Genomic DNA, 22,049 nt, shown 5'->3' with positions numbered 1-22,049 from the left:
CTGGGTCTGTAAGATGGTATGTAGAGGTGTAGGAAAAAATATTAGAACTTAATATGTCTATTTTTATCAAATTTAAAAACTTTTCTATATTTTGAATTAACATGGTAGGATGCATACAGCTTATAAGTAAAATATTAGGGGCTTGCATACTGAAATATTTTGCTGATTGGGGTTTGTATTCAGAATTAGGAGACCACTGGAATAGATTTATATGCCTTTTTTTGCCTATAGTAATGTGTTGCGTTAGGACATTCCAATGTCTGATTGGTACACCTCAGGATCTTCACCTTTCCTTGGGAAAAGCTATGATGCAAAATAATTGTATCATAATTATGTGACCAATTTAGTTGTCCAATTTATCAAACCTTTATTGACTATTATATATTTTGGGTATGTTGAGAGGGGTGTGGGTTTTAAGGATGTAGTTCTTTCCTTCATAACATATAGTTAACAACAACAGTTTACGTCCATGTTCTGACATCCTCACTTGTTCAGGTCTTATGTTCACCTTGACATAGGTGTGTTTACCGAACCTTGGCCTTTGGAACTGTTCCTCCTGTCATCTCTCTTGCTGTCCTTTTCTGTGGTTAATGTAAACCCACCAAACAAGACTTTCGGCAGCTCTGTAGATGGAAAATAATTTGATATCCTGGAGAAAATGAAGCCCTGTGGTGCTCATGTTTGTATCAGCTGGGCTGGGTAACAGTGCTGGTAAGTCAATGCTTTGAAGGCACTGGGGAGAAATGTTCTGAATCCTACCCCTAAGCTTAGGATCTTGGGTTCTTGGGGCCTTAAAACATCGTTTATTCTTAACCCACTTTCCACTGACCTGAATAAACATATTACTATTTTCTATACTTTTTTTCTGAAAATGAATTTTTTAATTTCTCAATCCATATCTGAAAGAGACTTACTTTGAAAAACAGAGAGGTGGGCTTTACTGATAGCTTGAGGTCAGCTCCTTGCTTACAAGCTCATGTTAACATTTTTTGAAATCAACCTCAGAAACATCAGTACTTTGTTATGGCTTTGAAATGTATCTGGTAGTTTCTTTCTGAGCATGTTAAAATCGTGATTTTCTTTGCAAAAGCATTTTTGTTTTAGGGTTGAGCATCTTCTTTTCAGGGTTATTTTCAGAAAGATTTTAGTAGAGCTTAAGGACTTTCTTAACCACATATGATATTATTTCTTCTACAAATTTTTGGGAAAAAAGATCAGTGAAAGGATTAGCATAACACTAGTGAATGTGACTTTTGTGTTTCCAGCACCTCTGAAATAGATTCCCCATTCTTCCTATACCTAGCACAACCCCGGGCTCATTGGCACTCAGTAGGGACTTAGCTTCAAGTCTTGATTCTGCTACTTTTTTTTTTTTTTTTAGCTGAGCCATCCTGCTACCTATTGGCAGCTTAGCGGCTGCTCAGCTCGGGCTGGCCTCGAACCGCTGTTGCTCAGAGCTCAAACTCTTGAGCGAGCTCTTAACCAACTGAGCCATTCGGCCGGCCCTCTGCTACTTTTTTTTTTAATTAAAGTTTATTGGGGTGACAATGGTTAGTAAAATTACAAGATTTCGAGTGTACAATTCTATAATACATCTGTATATCATGTTGTGTGATTCGCTACTAACTTTTGTGAGTTGGATAAATCACTGAAATGTTTCTAGGTGGTGTTCTTTAAGGCTAAATCCCAAGGTTAGACTAGCTTTTCCATTCTCTCTTCTCTTAATCTTTGACTTGGCTAGCCTGTGGTTTGTTCAGTGCCCTTTTCTGTCTCCTGTGAAAGGTACAGAGAAGATGTCTTTTGTCACTGCAGTTGGCCAACAAGTTTTGAGCCCCAGGTAAATGCTGGGCACGCATCTGACACTGGAAATTACAGAAGTACACAACATAGACATGCTTTCTGCCTTGTGGAGCTTGCAGCAGGGTCATGAATAGAGAAGGATAAGCATGCTCTCGCATCATGGCGTGGTGACAGCTTCTGTGGGGAAGCGCAGTCCAAAGTGAGTACTTATTTGAATGCCTCTAATTAGGATGCAGTGAAAAAAGAAAGGAGTGTTGAGACGATCACCTGACTTGCATTCATGAGGCCTGGGTTAAACTGCTTCATCTTAAAGAGCTCAATTTAATTCAGAATCACGTGGGCACCTAAAATGGTGCCCAGCATCTGCCTTCTGGGGGCTGGAGATGCACAGTTCCTGCCCTCGCCTAGCACCTAGTCAGGCTGAGAAGGCAGGTGACAGCTGTACAGGAGACAGGGGGTGCTGAGTGTACACAACAGGCTGGTCTATATTATCTCCTTGGAATGTCTGTTGGACTCAGCTGTGATGCCCATGAGGGTTTAGGAACAAGGGAGAAAAGTGAGTGGTCCCCTTAAGGCTTTGTAAGGGGACTCCAGTGGAGGAATATTACTGGAAGATTTGGAAGGATGAAAGTCGATCTTCATTCTAGAGCAGCGGTTCTCAACCTGTGGGTCGCGACCCCTTTGGGGGTCGAACAACCCTTTCACAGGGGTCGCCTAAGACCATCGGAAAACAAAAAGATATTTACATGACGATTCATAACAGTAGCAAAATTACAGTTATAGAGTAGCAACGAAAATAATTTTATGGTTGGGGGTCACCACAACATGAGGAACTGTATTAAGGGGTCGCGGCTTTAGGAAGGTTGAGAACCACTGTTCTAGAGAGTAGCTGCCATTTATCAATTAAGATGATGGCTGCAAGTATCCAAGAGGCCCTGGATTCTGTGTCTGATCTGTATGTGGGCACGTGACTGCCGAGGCATTCAAGCACAGCAACATTGAAGCTCCGCTTCCTCAGCACAGATTTGTTCTCTTACCTCTTGCCCCCTAGCTGTGCTTTTCACAGGCTCTTAATAGGGGTTGGATCTTGGTGGGAGTGGTAAGCATGCATGTGCTGGTGTTTGTGTGCGGAGTATTAATAACGAGGTTTTTCAACAATAGCAACTCTTTAAAAAGAGGTGTCTAACCCAAGACAACCTGGGATTGAGAAGCCTAAACTACATTTTATTACTGTGTTACTAGATTCAGAACATGCCACTGTGGGCAGCATGGACGTATTTAAGAAATGGATGGATGATTCATGTCATGAAAAAGCTGCCTCACTTATGGGGAACTCCCAACATTTTGTCCCAAACCAAAATTTCTTCCATCTTTCCAATCTTTATTTTCCTTTTGGCTTAACTATTTGTGTAAGGAAACCTTATGATGTACAATGGCCCGGTATAGCCCACATCCATCATTCCATGCTCCATGTTGATTATAACTGAAAAGTGACCTTCTTCACTGTTGGAATCATGCCACAGAGCAACTTCCAGCCATTTAGCTGTTTTTATGATGTTAAAGGAAATTAGATGTTTCTTTTGGTCTAGGAAGATTATTTTTTCATTGGGCAAGTTTACTAGCCATAGGGTTAATAACCCCTACATCAAGTCAGATGTTTAACATATACTGGAAAACAATTTCAAGTGAAAATTTAATTCAAACATTGTTTCTCTGGTGTCCACCGAACTGGCATGTTAAAATTCTTCTTGGCATAGTCTTTAAAGTGAAATCCAAAATTAAGGCCAGCTGTCTCTATTGTTGAAACACTTGCCTGCACTGCTTTTCCTGGGTGATTTTCTTTGTTGATTTAAATTCATAATAGCTACTTTAGTGTGTTAGACACTAGAGCAAAAAGGAGATCTTCAGTCACTTCATACATGTGACTGTGTCATTAATGCTAAATTTCATCATTTTACTTAAAGTAGAATACATGCTCTAACTTGCTGATTGTCTGGAAGGAAAAAGAATTCAAAATATAAACTTAGTACACATAGCATTTTTTGCTAAAATGGTCTCTTCTATAGTAGGTGTGTCTTCTGAGAACTGAAGTTGTTGGGTGGAGCTTGCAGTAAATAGTGGCATTTTGGTTAGATGGCTTTAGGACATGAGAACAAATACTTGGTTAATTCAGCTTATGTTATATTTTAGTCCAATGGTTAAGACCATATCACAGCTTTAACCACATACTTTATTAATGAAGACTACTACTTGAGTAAGCATGGCTGGTAAATGGAGAATGATTGGGTTATGGCCATCGGATTTAGGCCCAAACAGATCATTCTTAAATTCTCAGGCTTATATAAGAGTGGTTTTCGAACTCTGGGAACCACTTCTGAATCCCCTAAACCTCTTCTCATAGCTTCTGTGGAGTACTTGTTACACCATGTATGATCTGTTGATATGTCTGCATTCTTCACGCGAACTCTTAAAGCCGGGAACTGTGTTGTAACATCTTTAAAATAATGAATTTATATAAAAGACAAAGTTCCACACAGGCCTTCCTAAGGACGAATAATTAGTGGAAATAACATGCACTTTGGACACAGAAGTGTGACATTAGTGCATTCGTGTTCATTTCCTAGCTATGAACCATCTCTTTTCTGAGCCCCAGCTTCCTTATCAGGTAGGGTGGGCTAATACCATCAGAAGCTATTGCTAATATGTTCAACACAGCTGCAGTGGTATTTTTGAGGGAGTCAGCGAATGTAAGGAAATTCCTAGCACAGCACCTGTGGTACCAGCAAGTGCCCAGATGGTGGTTGTTACTGATGTCATTATAACCAAACTAGATCAAATACTCGATTTCCATGTCTCTGTGAAGCGTACGTACCTTTTGATCTTAAAATGCTGGTTTCATAGGACTGATGTTTCGCAAGATATCCCAGAGAAGCCCTTACTATTTTCTTGTTTCCCAGCACATTTTTCAAGTCAGCATCAAAGAAGTTCTTGTGCTATTGGATGTTCATTTATACAAGTGTTTTATTGAGCATTTGCTGCAGTTTACTCCCAAGGCAGAGAGCTAGAGATATGAAAATAAAACAGATTATTTCCCTGTCTGATGGAGCCTCTTCACAATAGTACAGACAGACAAAAAAGTCACCAAGTAAATGAAAGCAGAGTCAGTTGTGAAAATGCCATGCAGAAAATCAGATGATGATGTGGAGAAGAGTTGGGGTGACGGATAAATATTCTGGACAAGGTGGTGAGAGAATGGCCCTTTGAGAGGGTCTTATGTGAGCTGAGTCTTGCAATGAGACAGCATTGCCACATCCCTCTTCTTTGTGGGCCTTCTTTCAACATGCTGTCTAATGTAGTATAATAATTGCATAGAATTTTAACTCTTTAAATTCCAGGGAAGGATGTAAATGTAAAAAAGATGGAGGAACCTCCAGATACTGTTTTCCATAGTGGCCCTGTTCCATTTTGCAGTCCTACCAACAGTGCACGAGGGTTTCCTTTACTCCACATCCTCGCCAACACTTGTTATTTGTTGACCTTTTGATGATAGCCTTTCTGACTGATGTGAAGTGTTATCTCATTGTGGTTTTGATTTGTATTTCCCTGATTATTAATATACTGAGCATGTTTTCATATGTCTGTTGGCCATCTGTATGTATTCTTTGGAGACGTGTCTCTTTATGTCCTCTGCAGTTTTTCTTTTTAAGTTCTTAATTAGTCCTCTCATGAAACGTTTGCTCAATCACCACAGATAAAGTCACTCATGAATCTTTACTCCTGTCATCCAGTCTTCACCTCATTTTCTGCCAGCACCAACATTGGCCTTTGTAGCCCCCCAAACTTTCTTCATTTTGTTCTTGCATTCCTTTCACTATTTTCTTGAGGTCTTTTTCTTCTCATACAGGCCATATCTTGCAAGTCTATATTTGGGTTTTTTTTTTTTTTTGCGTAATCCAAGGAATACATAAATCATGCCAAAGCCAGTTGTCTTGCCACCACCAAAATGGGCTCTGAATCCAAATACAAAGGTGTGTTCAGGTGTGGTCTTGTACATTTTGGCTGGCTTTCCCCAAATTTCTGTCTTAGGCACTGTTGCCTTTCCCACGTGAAGGACATTGATGACCATTTGTTTCCATTGAAATAGTCTATTGGTCATGAACTTCCTGGTCCGGAGAGTAACTGTGTTGTTCATGATGGCGGCCCACCCTCAAGCAGCCAGGGAGGAAAAGGGCTGTCCTCTGCAAATTTTTGATCAGGTTATTTTTTTGATATCGAGTTGTATGAGTTCCTTATATACTGTAGATATCAACCCCTTATGGGATTTGCGAATATCTTCTCTCATTCAGTAGGGTGTATTTTTGTTTTGTTGAAGGTTTTCTTTGCTGTGCAGAAGCTTTTTAGTTTGATGAAGTCCCATTTGTTTATTTTTACTTTTGTTTCCCTTTCTCGAGGGGACATATCCAAAAAGATATTGGTAAGACTGATGTCAAATAGTTTAGTACCTATGTTTTCTTCTAGGAATTTTATAGTTTCAGGTCTTACATTTAAGTCTTTAATCCATTTTGAGTTTATTTTTGTATATGGTGTAAGACAGTGGTCCAGTTTCATTTTTTGGATGTATCTGTCCAGTTTTGCCAACACCACTTATTGCAGAGACTGTTTTTTTCCATTGTATATTCTTGTCTTTGTCATAGATTAATTGACCATGTAAGCGAGGGTTTATTTCTGAGCTCTCTACAGAGGTGAGAGGGGTGCAAGAATGGGTGAAGAAGGTGAAGAGGAATATAGTCAATAATAATGTAATAACTTTGCATGGCAACAGATGGTTACTATACTTAGTGTGGAGATCAAATTAAGTAAGATATATAAATGTGGAAAAGAAAAGTAACCCTAAATATATCAATATCAACAATGTGTTCTTCAAATTTTTCATGTAGTTTTCACAGTCAATTTATAATTAAAATCTTTTGCATATTGATTCATGTTGAAAATATAGAAAACCTTGCCTTTAGAGAGTGCCTAAACTTATGCATAATTCTAAGTAATATATTGGAATTGAATTTAGACACAGAATAATATGATCCTTTTGATTATAACAAAGTTGAAAATTTGTGTTTGGTTTTTACTTGGAAGAGCTCATTTTTAAAAATTATTATTAAGCTTTTATAAAGGAGCCTTTTGGGGGGTAGATGCTGATTATCAATTTTCTAATATTATAGACTATGTGCTTGAGTTGAATATTACATTTTAGCCTTCTAACATCCAGTAATGTTCCCAAGCAAATAGCTTTTTCAGTCCCTCTGAAGTTAAGCTCAATCACCATCTCCCCACTGTTTGGCTTGCATGCTCATGTTCATGACAGTAGGTGAGAGGAAAGAAGTATCAATGAGATCAATCCATAAACATTTTGAATTCAAATTCTTGTTTTTTAATAATCTGAAATTAACAGAACACGAACTGCTTTTCTAAATTGACTTATAAAAGAAATTTATTTTAACAAAAGATGGAGCATTCTCTGATCACTAGTGTAATGTTTTTGTTTCTCCCATGTGCAAAGCACTATGCTAGATACTGTGGGGGAAGACCAAAATGAATAATAGCTAACACCCAACAAGTTCACGTTGTGTGCCAGATGCTATGCTAAATGTTTTATGTGGGTGATTTCATTTAGTGCTTATGACAGCTCTATGAAAGAGCTCTTGTTACGCACACATACATGCACGCACACGCACACGCACACACACATGCTCTATAACATTTGAAGAAACGCCTTCTTTACGAAGATGCAAGTGGTAGAGCTGGGATTCAGATTCAGACCACAGAGTTGGGGTCCCTAACTCCCACAATTAACATCCAAAGCTTCACCTTCCTCATCTGTAAAATGGGAGTAACATATTATGATAGCTTGTTGTGAGGATTAAATACAATTATGCTAAAAAACAGTTGGTACCACATTAAGTACTTAATGTAGTAGCTATTATGGCTACCATTGGGAAGGGATTGTAAAGATTAAAATAAATAATGTGTATCAAGCACTTAGTACAAATTGAAGCATGCAGGCACTCACAGACTCAGAGGCAACCTTTAAATTGGGTTTGTACATATGGAGCAAAGAGCATGATCGAGATTAGGGGAATGCTTAAACAATGGTACTGAGATGGGATTAAGGACAATTAAATAGTCAGTTTAGCTATATTAAGGCAACCAAGAAAGGTAAGAAGCTGGATGGCAAAGGTAAATTGGAGCCTAATCATTAAAGATGAATGCCAGGCAAAGAAGTTAGGCTTCGTCCTTCTTTTGGAAAGCCACCATGACCATTTAATTCGCTAAGAATTATGCAGTATTTATTTCTTGCATTGGTAAATTATTGACACTTGAGAAGGAGAGTTCCCTTGGAATATTTTCTTGTTGCCATTATTATTTAACACATTCATTTTCCAAAATGTACTAAGATAGTACCTTGATAGAATCAGAGCTGCTCCGAAAATAAACTTCGTCCAAGTAGCTTCTTAGGTTCTAAATTGTTGTGTTGAAAGATCTCAACTATTGTCTCACCTCTGTGTTTTGGTATATGTGAAATGTTCAAAAGCGTTTTCTATGACAGTTTGGTTCATTCAGGTTGAAATGATGAAAGCAACTCCTAAAAAGAGCTGACAGTGTCAGTTACAAATGAGAGCCCAGAAGCAAAGTACTGTGGCCTGTGCATCACATCATCAATCAGATTTTTTTTTTCAAATTATCACAGTGAAATCTAGATACAAAAAGCACCCCTTCATCAAGGATTTTATTTTACTCTGAGACTAATTGTGTTTCCTCTGTGTGTGTTGTGTGTGTGTGTGTGTGTGTGTATGTACACAAATAAATCTGTCAGTGTGGGCTTTATGCCTTTCCCCCTTAACTCAGGCATTCATCATAAGGTTCTACAGTATACATCTTTTAAGGCAGAATTACAACCATATTTTGAATTTAACAGCTCACTTTAACTACATCACAAATACTGCATTCTCATTTGGTCAAACGGTCTCTGTTTTCAATATGATTTAAGTGAAAAAACTATAATGGTATGACAAAGATAAATCTATAAGTTATGAAATCATGATATTTAAAAGAACAGTGTGGAATGCCATAAAACTCCCTTCTTCAAATGAAAAATCAATTTGCTATGTGCCTATTTTACTTACACAAGTGAGTTTGCTTCATTAGACATAGTTCAAATAAGGCAACACAGTTTTCTTTTAATAAAAAACACATATAGAATTCATTTTGGGCATAAGGAAAACAATGAATAATTTAAGTTATTTTGAATAAAAATGTATAATACTCTTTCTCAGAGTTTAGATACCTTTTCTAAGCCTGAATTTTGAACAGATAAACGTTTCAAACCAATTCATTATACATCTGTTGTAACAGGGAGAAATGAGAAAGAAAAATCATAGTTAAAAGTTTTGACAGGCATGTCCCAAAAGGGTGTTTACTTTTTTATTTTTTCCTTAGCTGTTCCATCCTGCCACCTGTTGGCAGCTCAGTAGCAGCTCAGCTCGGGCTGGGACTCGAACCACTGTTGCTCAGAGCTTGCGCCCTTGAGCGAGCTGTTAACCAACTGAGCCACTCAGCCAGCCCCCAAAAGGGTGTTTTATTTATTTATTTATTCATTTTAGCTGAGCCATCCTGCCACCTGTTGGCAGCTCAGCAGCTGCTCAGCTCAGGCAAGGACTCAAACTGCTGTTGCTCAGAGCTCGCACTCTTGAGCGAGCTCTTAACCAACTGAGCCACTCAGCCGGCCCTCACAAGGATGTTTTAATACTTCCAGATGTTCTACCTGGAAAAATGTAGAATGACCCATGCTTTAAGTTAATCTAAAAAAATAGCCTTCCTATCCACCAGTTTTTATTTAGTGCCCCACACATTTCTAATATACTGACAATGACATCTTCTCTGGAAAGAGTAAAGTTGACTTCATACCAACTCTGATTAGAGTTTTAACTAAAAAAAACAGTTGAAATGATGTGATTTTCATTCAGAATTTCAACTCAGTTATGGAATAAAATATTATACATGTGTATTAACATAAAATAAGTAAAATGTAATTACTTCCAGGATTTTACTTAAACAAGAAATAAATAACACCCTCGTAACAATTCGAAGTACACAAAAGAACATGAAATCTGGTCTGTGTGTTCCTCAAACTTTCATCTTCATGTTACTCTTACAGATTGGTTGAAGGTGTTTGAGGTGATATCCACTTGATGTTTTCATGGTCTTAGAGATTGAAGCATATTTTGTAAAATCAAAGGCAAATAGTAATTAATATAAAGGATAAAGCAGACATTATTGCATTGTAGAATCTGGTCCTATTTGGGATATAGCAGGTGCTTGAATAATGTCATTTCCTTATAATGTTGATAAGAAAATAAATTGATTCCTGGCCTGAGCCACTGTCGGTATGGAGTTTGCACGTTCTCCCCAAATCTACATGAGATTTCTCTGGGTACGCCGGTTCTCCCACATCCCAAAGATATGCATGTGAGGTGAACTGGCATTTCTGGCTTTCCCAGTGTGAGTGTGGGTGTGTGTAATTTGCCCTGTGATGATGGGAGTGCGTCCTGTCCAGGGTTAGTCCCTGCCTTACACTCAGCTGCGGGGACAGGCTCCAGCCACCCATCACCCTGAACTGGTATAACTTGTTGGAAAATAATTCTCTTGTTTTTATTCATCTTTCTTAAATGTATGTATAACTCACATTTATTTTAATGATTAGTATTAGAAGACTTTTGGGTATTTATAAGTTTGGTGATGTTTTTGTGACCAGAAATATTCAATAAGGACTTAATTCTTGTTCATCTCAATGGTGAAATTGGTTTTGTTATATGTCATTTTGCTTAAAGCCACAGTTTCCAAGAACCTATGGACGATGTTAAGTGAGGACTTACTGTATAGAAATACATGAGATTTCTCATCATAATTTTTTAAATTTTATTAATTTTTTTTCAATTATAGTTGATAGTCAATATTATATTAGGTTCAGGTGTACACCATAGTGGTTAGACATTTATATAACTTAAGTGATCCCTAATATGTCTAGTACCCATCTGATACCATACATAGTTTTATGACATTATTATTGACTATATTCCCTATGTTGCACTTTACATGCCCATGACTATCTTGTAACTACCAATTTATACTTCTTAATCTCTTCACATTTTTCACCCAGCCCCCCAACCCACTTCCCATCTGGCAGTCATCAATTTATTCCCTGTATCTGTGAGTCTGTTTCTGTTTGATAACTGATTATTTTATAGCATTTTGTGTCTTTCTTCTACTGCATAGGTGTGTTTCTTCTTCTATGGAATGCATAGTTTCCTCCCCTTCCCTGATGTGCTAATTAGAGAACCATAGGAATTTCCCCAAGTGTGTGTGTGTGAGTGTGTGTGTGTGTGTGTGTGTGTGTGTGTGTGTGTGAGAGAGAGAGAGAGAGAGAGAGAGAGAGAGAGAGAGAGAGTGGAGGGAGAGAGGGGGGGGAGACAGAGACAGAGAGAGAGAGAGGGAGGGAGGGGGAATGGAGGGAGGGAAGAAGGGAGGAAGGAATGGAGGGAGAGAGTGAAGGAAGGAAGGGAGGAAGGATAAATGTATTCTGTTTCTTGACTTTGCATCTTGATTATTTTTTTCATTAGTTTTTTGCTGTTGTCAGTTACTGTGATATAATAAATTTTAATATCTGGCAGGATAAGGCCCTTTAGCTTTTATTTTCTTTTTTAAAAAAGTCGTAGCTATTTTCTTTTATTCTTCCATATAGTTTTTAAAATTAGTTTGTTAAGCTTTTTTCAATTCGTGACGAGATTTTATATGAAGTACATTGATCTTACAAATTAATTTTAGAGAAACTTGACATCTATAAAATGGTAACTCATCCTATCATTGCACATTCTCTCCATTTATTCACAGATTTTTAAATGTCTTTTAAGGTTTTAACATTTTGTCCTTGAGAATCTTGTACAATTTTCGTAAGGTTAATCCCTCGATATTTTGTTTTTTACTTGCTGTTATAATTAGTACCTGTTTTCCTAATTTTCAAATTGATTATTACTATACAGAGGAATATTATTGATTTTATATATATTGGTTTTGTACCTGACAGTTTTGCAGAACTCTCCATTAGTTCTCCATTACCTTATTATACTTTTTAATAGTGGTCTGTGGGTGACAAATTCTTTTGGCTTTTGTCTCTCTTAAAAAGTCTTTATTATGGAAGGCTGTGGAGATTCTTTTAAAAATTAAAAATAGAATTACCATATGACCCAGCAATCCCCCTCCTGGGTATCTACCCAAAAAATCTGAAAACATTTATCCGTAAAGATATATGTGCTCCAGTGTTCATTGCAGCTTTATTTGCAGTGCCCAAGACGTGGAAACAACCAAAGTGTCCTTCGATAGATGATTGGATGAAGAAGCTGTGGTACATATACACAATGGAATACTATTCTGCCATCAGAAAAGATGAAATAGTGCCATTTGCAACAACATGGATGGATCTTGAGATTATAATGCTAAGTGAAATAAGTCAGACAGAAAAAGTCGAGAAATGTATTATTTCACTGATATGTGGTGTATAAAACTGAAAACAACAAAGGAACAAAACAAACAAAGAAAGAAACAAAAACTCATAAGACAATAGTTTAGTGGTTACCAGAGGGTAACGGGGGAGGGGGGTGGTAGATGAGGGTAAAGGGAATCAAATATATGGTGATGGAAGAACTGACTCTGGGTGGTAAAAACACAATGTGATATATAGATGATGTATTACAGAATTGTACACCTGAAACCTATGTAACTTTACTAACAATTGTCACCCCAATAAACTTTAATTAAAAAAAGTCTTTATTTACAAGATATTTTTGCTGTGTAAAGACAGTTGGTGGTTTTTCCTTTCAGCACTTTCAAGATATCATTTTAATATTTCCAGTATTTAATATTCCATCCTTAGTATTGATATTATTTAACTTGTTTTCAATTCTTATCCTCTCTGTTCCCTTACTCACTAGTTCAGTAATTTTTTCTCTATTTTCATTGTCTCTAAACTCCCTGGATTTTGCTTTTTCTAATGGTGTGAGGGCAGAATCTTTCCCATTTCTTTGCCTTCTCACTCATCAGTCTTGCTGAGGGTATTCTAAATTACTAGCCTTTAAAAAAAAAAAACAACAACAACACTACTTGTGGTTTATTAATCAGGTCTTTTTTTTCTTTTTTCTTTTTTTTCTGGTCTTCTGCCAGTTCATTGATTTCTGCCCGTAGTTTCCCTGCCTTCTAATTTTTGGCTTTTTCTCTTGGTTTTGTCCTTCTTAATGAATTAAGTTATCAGCTTCTTTTTAAATCTTTATTATTTTTTCTTAAAAGCACTTAAAGCTCAGAATTCCCTACTATTACTGTTTTAGATGTATCCCATAGATTTTGACATGAGCTCTCTTGTCATTATGCTTTAAGGATTTTTAGTTATTATTTATTCTTGAAATCACATAATTTTAAATTATTTATATATATATATATAAAATAATATTAGATATGTGGGATATCCTCTCACTCTTTTATTATTTGTTTCTACCTTAATTATATTGAGGTAAGACTATAATTTGATGACCTTTCAGTAATATTTTGAGGATTCCATTGTGGCCTATGAAAGGATCAAGATCTCTGAATATTCCCTGAGTGCTTAAGAAGAAAAAATAGTTTGTGTTTTTGAAGTTCTGTGTGTTACTGTTAATTAGTATATTTATGTATGCTCTATGATTTCTGAGAGGTGTGTCTTAATATTATATGTAATATAGTAATCATTTATTTAAATCTTCTATTAGTTTCTATAGAGTGCATATTAAATTAGCCAATGGAAATAGTTGATTTATTTATCCCAGTAGATCTGTCACTTGTTTACTTATATAATTTGTGGACACATTTTTAGGTATTTAATACTTCTGTGATTGTTGTATTTTTGTTCTGCACTATTCCTTTTATAAGTAGGAAAATTCTCTTTTCTTCCTTGTTTTGGCTTTAGATTTTATTCTATCTGATAGTAAAATTGCTATACTGGCTTTCTTTCATTTAATGCTTCTCTAACATATATTTTCCATATCTTTAATGTTGACTGTTTGAGTCATGAATTTAAAAAAATCCAACATGAGAGTCTGTCTTTTGGTATGAACTTTCATGCCTTTATTATAGTTACTGTTCTAGCAGTCTTGTTTTTGCCATCTTATTTTGTTTTCTCTTTACCATACCTATATTGTTTGTTGCTTGCTTTCTTGCATTGCTTTTTTCTTTAGTACCTTCTGATGGAAACTCTTTGAATCAGATGTCTTAATTCCCCTCCCCCCAGTTCTTTGAAACTCTTGAGTGTTAATTTTTCAGCTATTTTCTGCTGTCTATTTACTCTTCTGTATTCTTCTGCGACTCCTAATGATTTTACTTCTAGCCTCCAAATCTTGTACCTTGTATCTCATTCTTGGGAGTTCTTTGACTTGGTTTTCTCAGGTACAATACAGATTTTAGGGGGCTGTTGTCTGTCATTCATAGTGTTACCATAGGCAGAAAGAATAGGGGAGAGAACGGAGAGGAAGGAAGGGGAGACAAAGGAAGGAGAAGGTGAGATCACCCTTAAGAAAAACTTCAGCTACTTCTGACAGGCCAGAGCTAGATTTGGGTGGCCGAGAACTGACCTAGGACACCCATCTTGCCCCTCAAGGTGAACTTTAGCTAATTATAATGGATTATCATATTATTAGCATTATGGGTAGGGAAAATCTCCACCCCCTGTACCACTGTGCCATTCTGACTAAAGCCAAATAAGGATAAGAGAATCCCTTCTCCCGACTGGAAGGCATGGTCAGTAAGGACCCACCTAGGAACGCCTGTAATGCCACCCCTAAATTTCGAATATTTCGCGCCCTCATTTTGAGGGTAATAAATTCCTAAGCCCCTTTGTTCTTCAGTGCAGTTGCTCTTCTCCTGACCTGCCCGCTCCCACCATTTTGGGAGTGCACTAGCTTCTTTCTTTTTAATTAATTCACCACTTGCTTGGCTTATTTGGTGTGTCCTTGAATCTTTCCTGTGACGCTCACCTAGACCTGCTTCTGCAATAGTAGTGCCTGTGTTCCTCACCTGCTATAAAATGTTCTCTGGACTCATTTTTAATTCTCCTGGAATTATCGCCTGCCTTCACAATGGTGTCTGCCCAAGACTGCATGACTTTAAAGGGGGGCGGGGGGGGAAAGGGGAGAAGAGGAAACTACAAGAAAAGGTAATTACAGTCCAATGAACAGAGATGTCGAAAATCTACACAAGATGTTAGTTAACAAAATGCAATTGTGTTAAAACAGTAAAAATAAGAATATATTCTGACCATGTAGAATCTCAGGGTAGGCTGCTACACAATGTTTACATGTTAAATTTTTCACTGATGACTTAGATTGAGAACCGCTTACCTTTCTCTCAGTGATAAATCAAGACCCTCCTGAAGCAAGAGTTGTGTGATCCTATGGGGAAGCATGTTTGGAGTTAGGCTTGTCCAATAGGAAAAGGAAGAGAGAGAATTCTCACTAATTGAGTTCTTTCTGCATATTAACCTCTATGCTAGGCAACATCCCATAGTAGTCTCATTTAATTCCAAACAGAAACCCTCTAAGGAATAAATAGCTACTGTTCCCATTTTACAAGTTGGCCTAGAGAGAAGAACTGAGTGACGGTGATAAACAGCGAAAGTGGGAGCAGTATCTGAGGAGAGTTACTAGCATGATAATCCTTAGGATGACACAGTGGTGAGAAGAAGGAGCGTAGAAAAGTCATAAAGCTTGAGATTATGTATGCACTGTGTAATGACGTGAGGGAGGCGGTAGGAAAGACCAGTGTGTTGAAACGATTTGTTGCTCAGAGGAACATAACTTTTCATGGGAGCCTGGCGGGTGAAAGCAGTTTGATTTGAGAGCGGCTGAATTGGGTTGGTCCTATAAAAACTATTCCTTGATGAACATTCATGGGGACCTTCACGAGAGGCTGGCATGGAGGGTACCTGATAACCTAGTGTCAAGTTGGTAGAAAACAAATTTATAACAGAAGAAATAACTCGAAAGATTTCTTTTATTATTTTAAAAATGTATTGGGGTGACAATGGTCAACAAAACTACATAGGTTTCAAGTGTACATTTCTATAATACATCATCTGTATATTGCATTGTGTGTTCAACATCCAGAGTCAGTTCTCCTTCCATCGCCATATATTTGACCCCCTTTACCCTCTTCTACCCCTCCCCCCTCTCTGCTTACCTTCTGGTAACCACTTAACTGCTGTCTGTGTCTATGAGTTTTTGTTTCTTTGTTTGTCTTGTTCCTTTGTTGTCTTCAGTTTTATCTCCCACATACAATAAAGATTTCTTTCAACCCTGATAAGAGTAGTTGTGTCATGTATTTACAAAGTCAGGCTTCTGTCATTATGGATTCCACATTGGAAGCTTTGACTTTTCCTTGACTATAATTAACGACTAGCTGCTAGAAGGTGTCAAGCAAGGAGGGAACTGGTGGGAGGGCAAGAAATGGAGACTCAAATGAGCATCCTCTTCCCAAAGGAAGAAAACCAGGCTGGGAAATTAGCACTTCTCTGGCAGCTTCCTTCTGCCACTGTCCGACCCCTGCTGTCCAGCTAAAGAATCAGTCGTCCTTTCTCAGTGTCTTTGTTCAGGTATTATTCATAATCTCTCTTTACTGTGGTGATTATAATTTATTTCTCTTATGGGCTTCTGTGCTATTTCCCCTGAGTAACTGCACTGCAAGAGAGACAGAGACTGTTGTGTATTTTCCTCTGTGCTCAGTGAAGCTTGTTACCCCAACGAGTGGATAAGCAGTTATTGAAAATGGAGCAGTACATATGAACCTTGCTTGCCTTTTGCCTCGGCAATGAAGGGCATTGGTTTCCTCATAGGAGAGCTGTGTCCCTTAGCCAGTATTCTGTCCTTAAGGCTCGTCCAAAGGTGTAGACTAAGGCTCAGAATGAATAGAAGTTAATGATAAAAATAAGGTATATCATGTCTAGGAATCTCATAAGAGAAAAAAATAAGAAAACATTGAGAAAGAGCAATTTATGAAAATAAAGCTGTAGGTAAAAAATGAGTTTCATCACCACTGACTGTATCAATCAGTAGCTAGTGTGAACAAAAAATAGCGTGCTGATGATGGGTATGAGAACACATTGTTTAGTGACAAAAGTATACTATCCTACTGGAAGAGTACTTTAGAAGTATAATAAGTAGAGGAAATGAGGTAATAGTAAAAAAAAAAATAAAAATTACCAGGTGTGGTAACATGTGGACATTTTCTATTTAAATTGTTACTTTTAATGACATAGGCATGCTGCTCGGGGAGGATGTGAAAGGCGCTCTACAGTGAGATTAAATCAATCCCGGAAGAAACCATGGTTCTGTGCTCTGCAGAGATGTCCATAGATCAAACAATTTTTTGCCATTCTGTGAAGAATTCTCCAGCAGAGGGAGGTGATGAAGAGAGGAACTGGATCAGCATGCATTTTCCTTTTTCTCTGGAAAGGCTTCAGTCTCCTATGAGGCTTTAAGCCAGGTCCATGAGTGGAAAGCTGCAAAGGGAAAAAAGTCTCAATCCAATAGGTCAGAAGTCTAATTTATTATAAAATTAGTAGGTAGATGCTGTTTCATTGTCTCATCTTCCTGAATTTGCATAGGACTTCCTTTCTCAAGTAGCAGTAGAAGGATGACAACAAGGAACACATATGCAGGCTTTTCCCTCCTTCTCCCCGAGTTTAATTCTGTAACAGGGAAATGGGGTGTTTTACTGCATTTCCTGTCTCTGCCTCCCTGATCATGCAGCTTGGGAAGTGATGATATGAACTGGGTCCATTCTTATAAAACACACGACAGCAATACTTAATATTCCACAATATGTTTCATATAATGGATAGATTTATCTACCTTGTAAGCTGAATCTGAGTAGCCAATTTTCAAAAGTGATTTACGGGGAAATTTGTTTTATATTACACCTTAATTACCTAAAGCCATTTAAAAAACCAAAATAGTATTTATTTAAACATACCAGTTAAAAACTAAATGTTTTGAAATGGTGGTTGAAGTACTGTTTCTTCGTTTTTCATATCTGCTTATCTAGTTGCTGTCTCATATTCTAGATCTACCTTCTCTGCCCTTCTAGCCCCATGCCCGGTTTTTGAGCACATTGAACATATCTGATCTGTGTGGTCAGACCTGATGATCTCTGAGGTCACCACACCCTCCATGAGCCCTTGCCTTCCTCCAGAGCCTCTTCTCTAAGTCATTCCCAGTCTGCAATGTCCCAAGAGATGGGGGCGGGGGAGGGTCCCGGTTGCCCCTGCACGGAGATCTGCTTTTCTTGACTCAGAGGAAAAGTACTGTTAAAGCTCAATCTGGTGCATTTTAAGTCACATTGATTTGAGATTGCTCATCTTCTTAAGCTGTCTGTTTTAGCGCCCTGAGCGCTGGTTTCTTGTAATATGCTTTTATTCTGATACAACTTTGGTTTAGATGCCACATAAAAAATATATGCATGCTTTGACCAGGGCTAAAAGTGTCCGTATTCAAAATGTAAAAATTTAAATTGGTTTGGAGTATCTGCAGACACACTTACAAGTTAGTTATTAGCTCAGCTTAATTTCAGAAGCAATACAAATATTATAGCTGTACTTGGAATGTTACCTCAAAGCCACTAATTTCGTGGGCAAGTTTAGCCTTAATTTCATGGGCAAATGAACTCGGTACAAAGGACACTAATTCTAATTTTATGAAGATGTGTTCCCTACATGAAGTATGCTTATATCTCAATGGTAGATTAGAAAATAATCTGTGACCTAATTCTAGCTTCAGGTAAAAAAAGTTGAAAATATCTCAAAGATAAGCTTAAAACATACGTTCTGTGCATAAACAGTGCTTGTGTTCTACCGAGAAGCTTAGCCACATGACTTTTATGGTCATTCACATATTTGCTTTTAAGAAATGTTGGTACCTGCTGGTAATACAGTGACAACTGATCTCAGAGTGGCTAGGATTTTTTTTTGTTGTTGTTCAAAAATAGAACACATGATGAAAGCTCAACCTAATGATACTTGAAAGAGAAAATTTGAGGAGTTCAAATGGGAAAAGTGGGATAAGGGATTGGAGAAGGAATTAAGGAAGAATGAAAAGCCATTCTCTCTTCCTCTCCCACCACTCTTCAAATAAAGTGATTCGGGGGCCACTTCACTGAGAAGCAAGGGTTTCATTACTTTTGGAGTGAAAGAGCTAGACTAGTTTAGAATTCAGTCCTTAGATTGGTTTTCCAATAATCATTTATCTATTTGTTATTTAGGCAGCACTAAATTTCTTTATTTTCTATATGAATTGTGTTGGTGGATCTGTACACAGTATTGTCTCAGTCATTTCTGTTGGAGTGTTTTTAGTAATTTTTACGGACAGATTTGTACTAAGGAAGTTACCCATGGATATATTAGATGATAGAGTAAATTGAAATATTCTCTTATATGTAATATTTTTCAGAGAATTAACTAACTGATTAATATATCATAAAATCAGTAGAGTGACTGGCCTTATAAAATAGACAGTTGGTTGAAAGTTGAATTTTTTTACTGAATCCACATATCAAAAACGCCATAATTTAGAAAAATAAATGCTATGCCATTGCTTTGTAGATTGCAAGTCACACGGATAGTCTTGCCTATAGCACATTGAGGAAAATTATCTGTGGCATTTGCAACATCACAAGTACTCAATAATAAATAAATTGTTAAAGCATATGTGTGTGATTGATAGTTTAAACTGAATTCTGTTCATACTCTTATGTTTGCAAAGAAGAAACAGCTGCTCGTGGTAGCTGTTTAAATTACATGCAGATCTCTTGAGGAACATGCTTGATCATCTTTCATGCTTTTCAATGGATATTCTCCTGTTTGCCTAAAATATATATGCGATTACCTGACAAGTTAAATAGTATATAGCTTGGGTGATGAAAATCGATTTTCAAAATAGAAGAAATAGTGCTTTTTTGGTTTACTTTGATGAAAATTGAAAAGTTGATTTTATTTAATTACTTCCAGGAAAAAAATCATTAAGTTGTATGTAATTGAAGCAAAGATTAACAAAAGTACTCTCTGGTACTGTAGATTTATGAAAATTTAAAAATTATAAATAAAAAGTGACTTTCTAGGGAATGGTCATGAAATTCTGTTTAGTCATCTACCTCAAAGAAAAACGTGATTTAATAAACTTATGCACACTGAATTAGTATTTCAGTTTAGCTTTTTTTTAACCTACTAGTTGGCAGGTACTTTATATTGAGAAACTATATTGGGATCTTGCCTTCCGGGAGCTTCCTGTCTAATAAAAGAGAGATATGCATAAACAGGCCATTTTAATATACTATAGCAAACACTGTGATAAAGATATGTACAAATGACCAGTTGTAAAATTGGACAGGAGAGAGATTTGCGGGGCAGATGGCCCTCTGGGTTCCCCTTATGTCACACCATGCAGTGGTGAGCTCTCTAGTGTTGGCAGCAGGTGGTCATACAAGCAACATCGGTAGGCTGCATTGGTTGACTTGAATTCAGAGGTCAGCCCCTCTAATAACTTGTGCCTTTGGGCAAGTTACTTACCTCTCTGTCTGTTTCCCCATCTATGAATTAGAGATAGGGGTAAAAATGCCTGCATCATAAGGCAGTTAGGACCAGAAGGGATAGTGTGTCTGAATGAGTTTCATAAGTGTACATGCCAACTGTTGATATTCTTGGCACTTACTTTGTGACTTTGGGCTAGTTACTTAACCCCTTATGCTCTGGATTTATCATGTGTAAAAGGAAGGTAATGAGAGTTGCTTGACATAAGGTTATTCTAAGGGTTAAATGAGTAAAAATAGGTAAAGCCCTTAACACAGTGTCTAGCACACAGTAAAAGTGGGCTATTAATTATTCTTGTAGCAGAAGAGATTGACTCTACCACTCTGTGATGATTCTGGGGGATGATTTTCAGCATAGTCATTTTACAGTGCTCTCAACATTAGCATTCCATGTAATTTTAATGGAAATTTAATAAAAATTGTGTGTTGTTGGACGCCTGTTATAGAGGAGCATCCAGAATTGAATGAACTAACCACAGGTAGGAGCATAAGAGGTGAGCATGTGCTCTATATTTTCAGGTCATGTACTCTCCTCTGGCTGTAGAAAGTTGCGGAATTAACAGTGATGAAGATGCTGCCCTTTTGATAGTCATTAATAAATTGTTAATAAAAAACCCCAATCTGGAGTGTCTGCTGCCATCCCTTCAGATGAGTGGCCAGTTATAAAAAGAAAACTTCCCTTTTCTTGTGAGATCTATGCAGTGTTGGTGTCATTTTCCTCTAGGAAACTTTTTCCCAGGAAAGAAATAAAATCCAGATATATTTTGTTTAGATGGCTACAGCCAGCTGGATTGCCATTTCTGATACCTTATCTCATTTAGTAGTGAATTATGCTGCTGCTTCATTTCTTCTGGTGACATATTTTAATTTCCTTCCACTTTGGGATGCATAACAAAAAGCTTGATTTCATCTGAATTTCACTGTATTATCAAATGGGATATGTGAAAGAAAATGGATTTATAGTAACCATTAATAAAAGCAGTAACAATATTGATTATAAAATATTTACTATGTATACTAGCCACAGTACTAGACATTTTAATACATAATCTCATTTAAACCATTCATGAACATTTTGAGATATCCCTATAGCAATTTTTTATTGAACTTCATGTTTATTTAAAGGGGGCTTGAAGCTGTATTTGCATAGTAAAAAATTCTGTAGTGTATTTATGGGTAGAGGACCGGTAGGAACTATCGAGGAGAAATGTGGCTGAAGTCCTCCAAGTTCTCCCTCAAGATCACTACCTCCTGCCTTCCCAAGGTACCAAAAACCTGTCATGAGAAATTAATTCTTTGAATTAAGTCTTTCCATCGTGGAGAGTCCCTGCTTAAAATGCAATGTCTCTGGAGGGGTAACTGATTAAATAGGAACTCAGTTATGAAATTATCCTCCTCTGAGTGAAAATGGAGCTGAATGAAGGCTCAGGTGACTCTTAATTGGAAAAGGAAAAAAGGTGATGGAGGTCTTCTTGCTAATGATACTTCCTAGGGAATTAGGAGAATATGGGGGGAGGGGGAATCAGAAAGGGGAGGTAGGG

General features: G+C 37.3%; 1 protein-coding gene and 1 pseudogene across 1 annotated transcript in view; one reads left to right on the top strand and one right to left on the bottom strand.

The window, feature by feature from the left end:
• SH3GL2 (SH3 domain containing GRB2 like 2, endophilin A1) overlaps window positions 1–22,049 on the top strand; it is a 196,045-nt gene that overhangs the window by 51,647 nt on the left and 122,349 nt on the right. The window lies entirely within an intron of this gene.
• Window positions 5,672–6,043, bottom strand: LOC109391487 (40S ribosomal protein S24 pseudogene; annotated as a pseudogene).

This window comes from Hipposideros armiger, unplaced genomic scaffold (genome assembly GCF_001890085.2).
Source record: "Hipposideros armiger isolate ML-2016 unplaced genomic scaffold, ASM189008v1 scaffold_294, whole genome shotgun sequence".
Taxonomy (NCBI): Eukaryota; Metazoa; Chordata; class Mammalia; order Chiroptera; family Hipposideridae; genus Hipposideros; species Hipposideros armiger.
The sequence above is the reverse complement of the archived record's forward strand: the minus strand, read 5'-3'. Positions and strand labels throughout refer to the sequence as shown.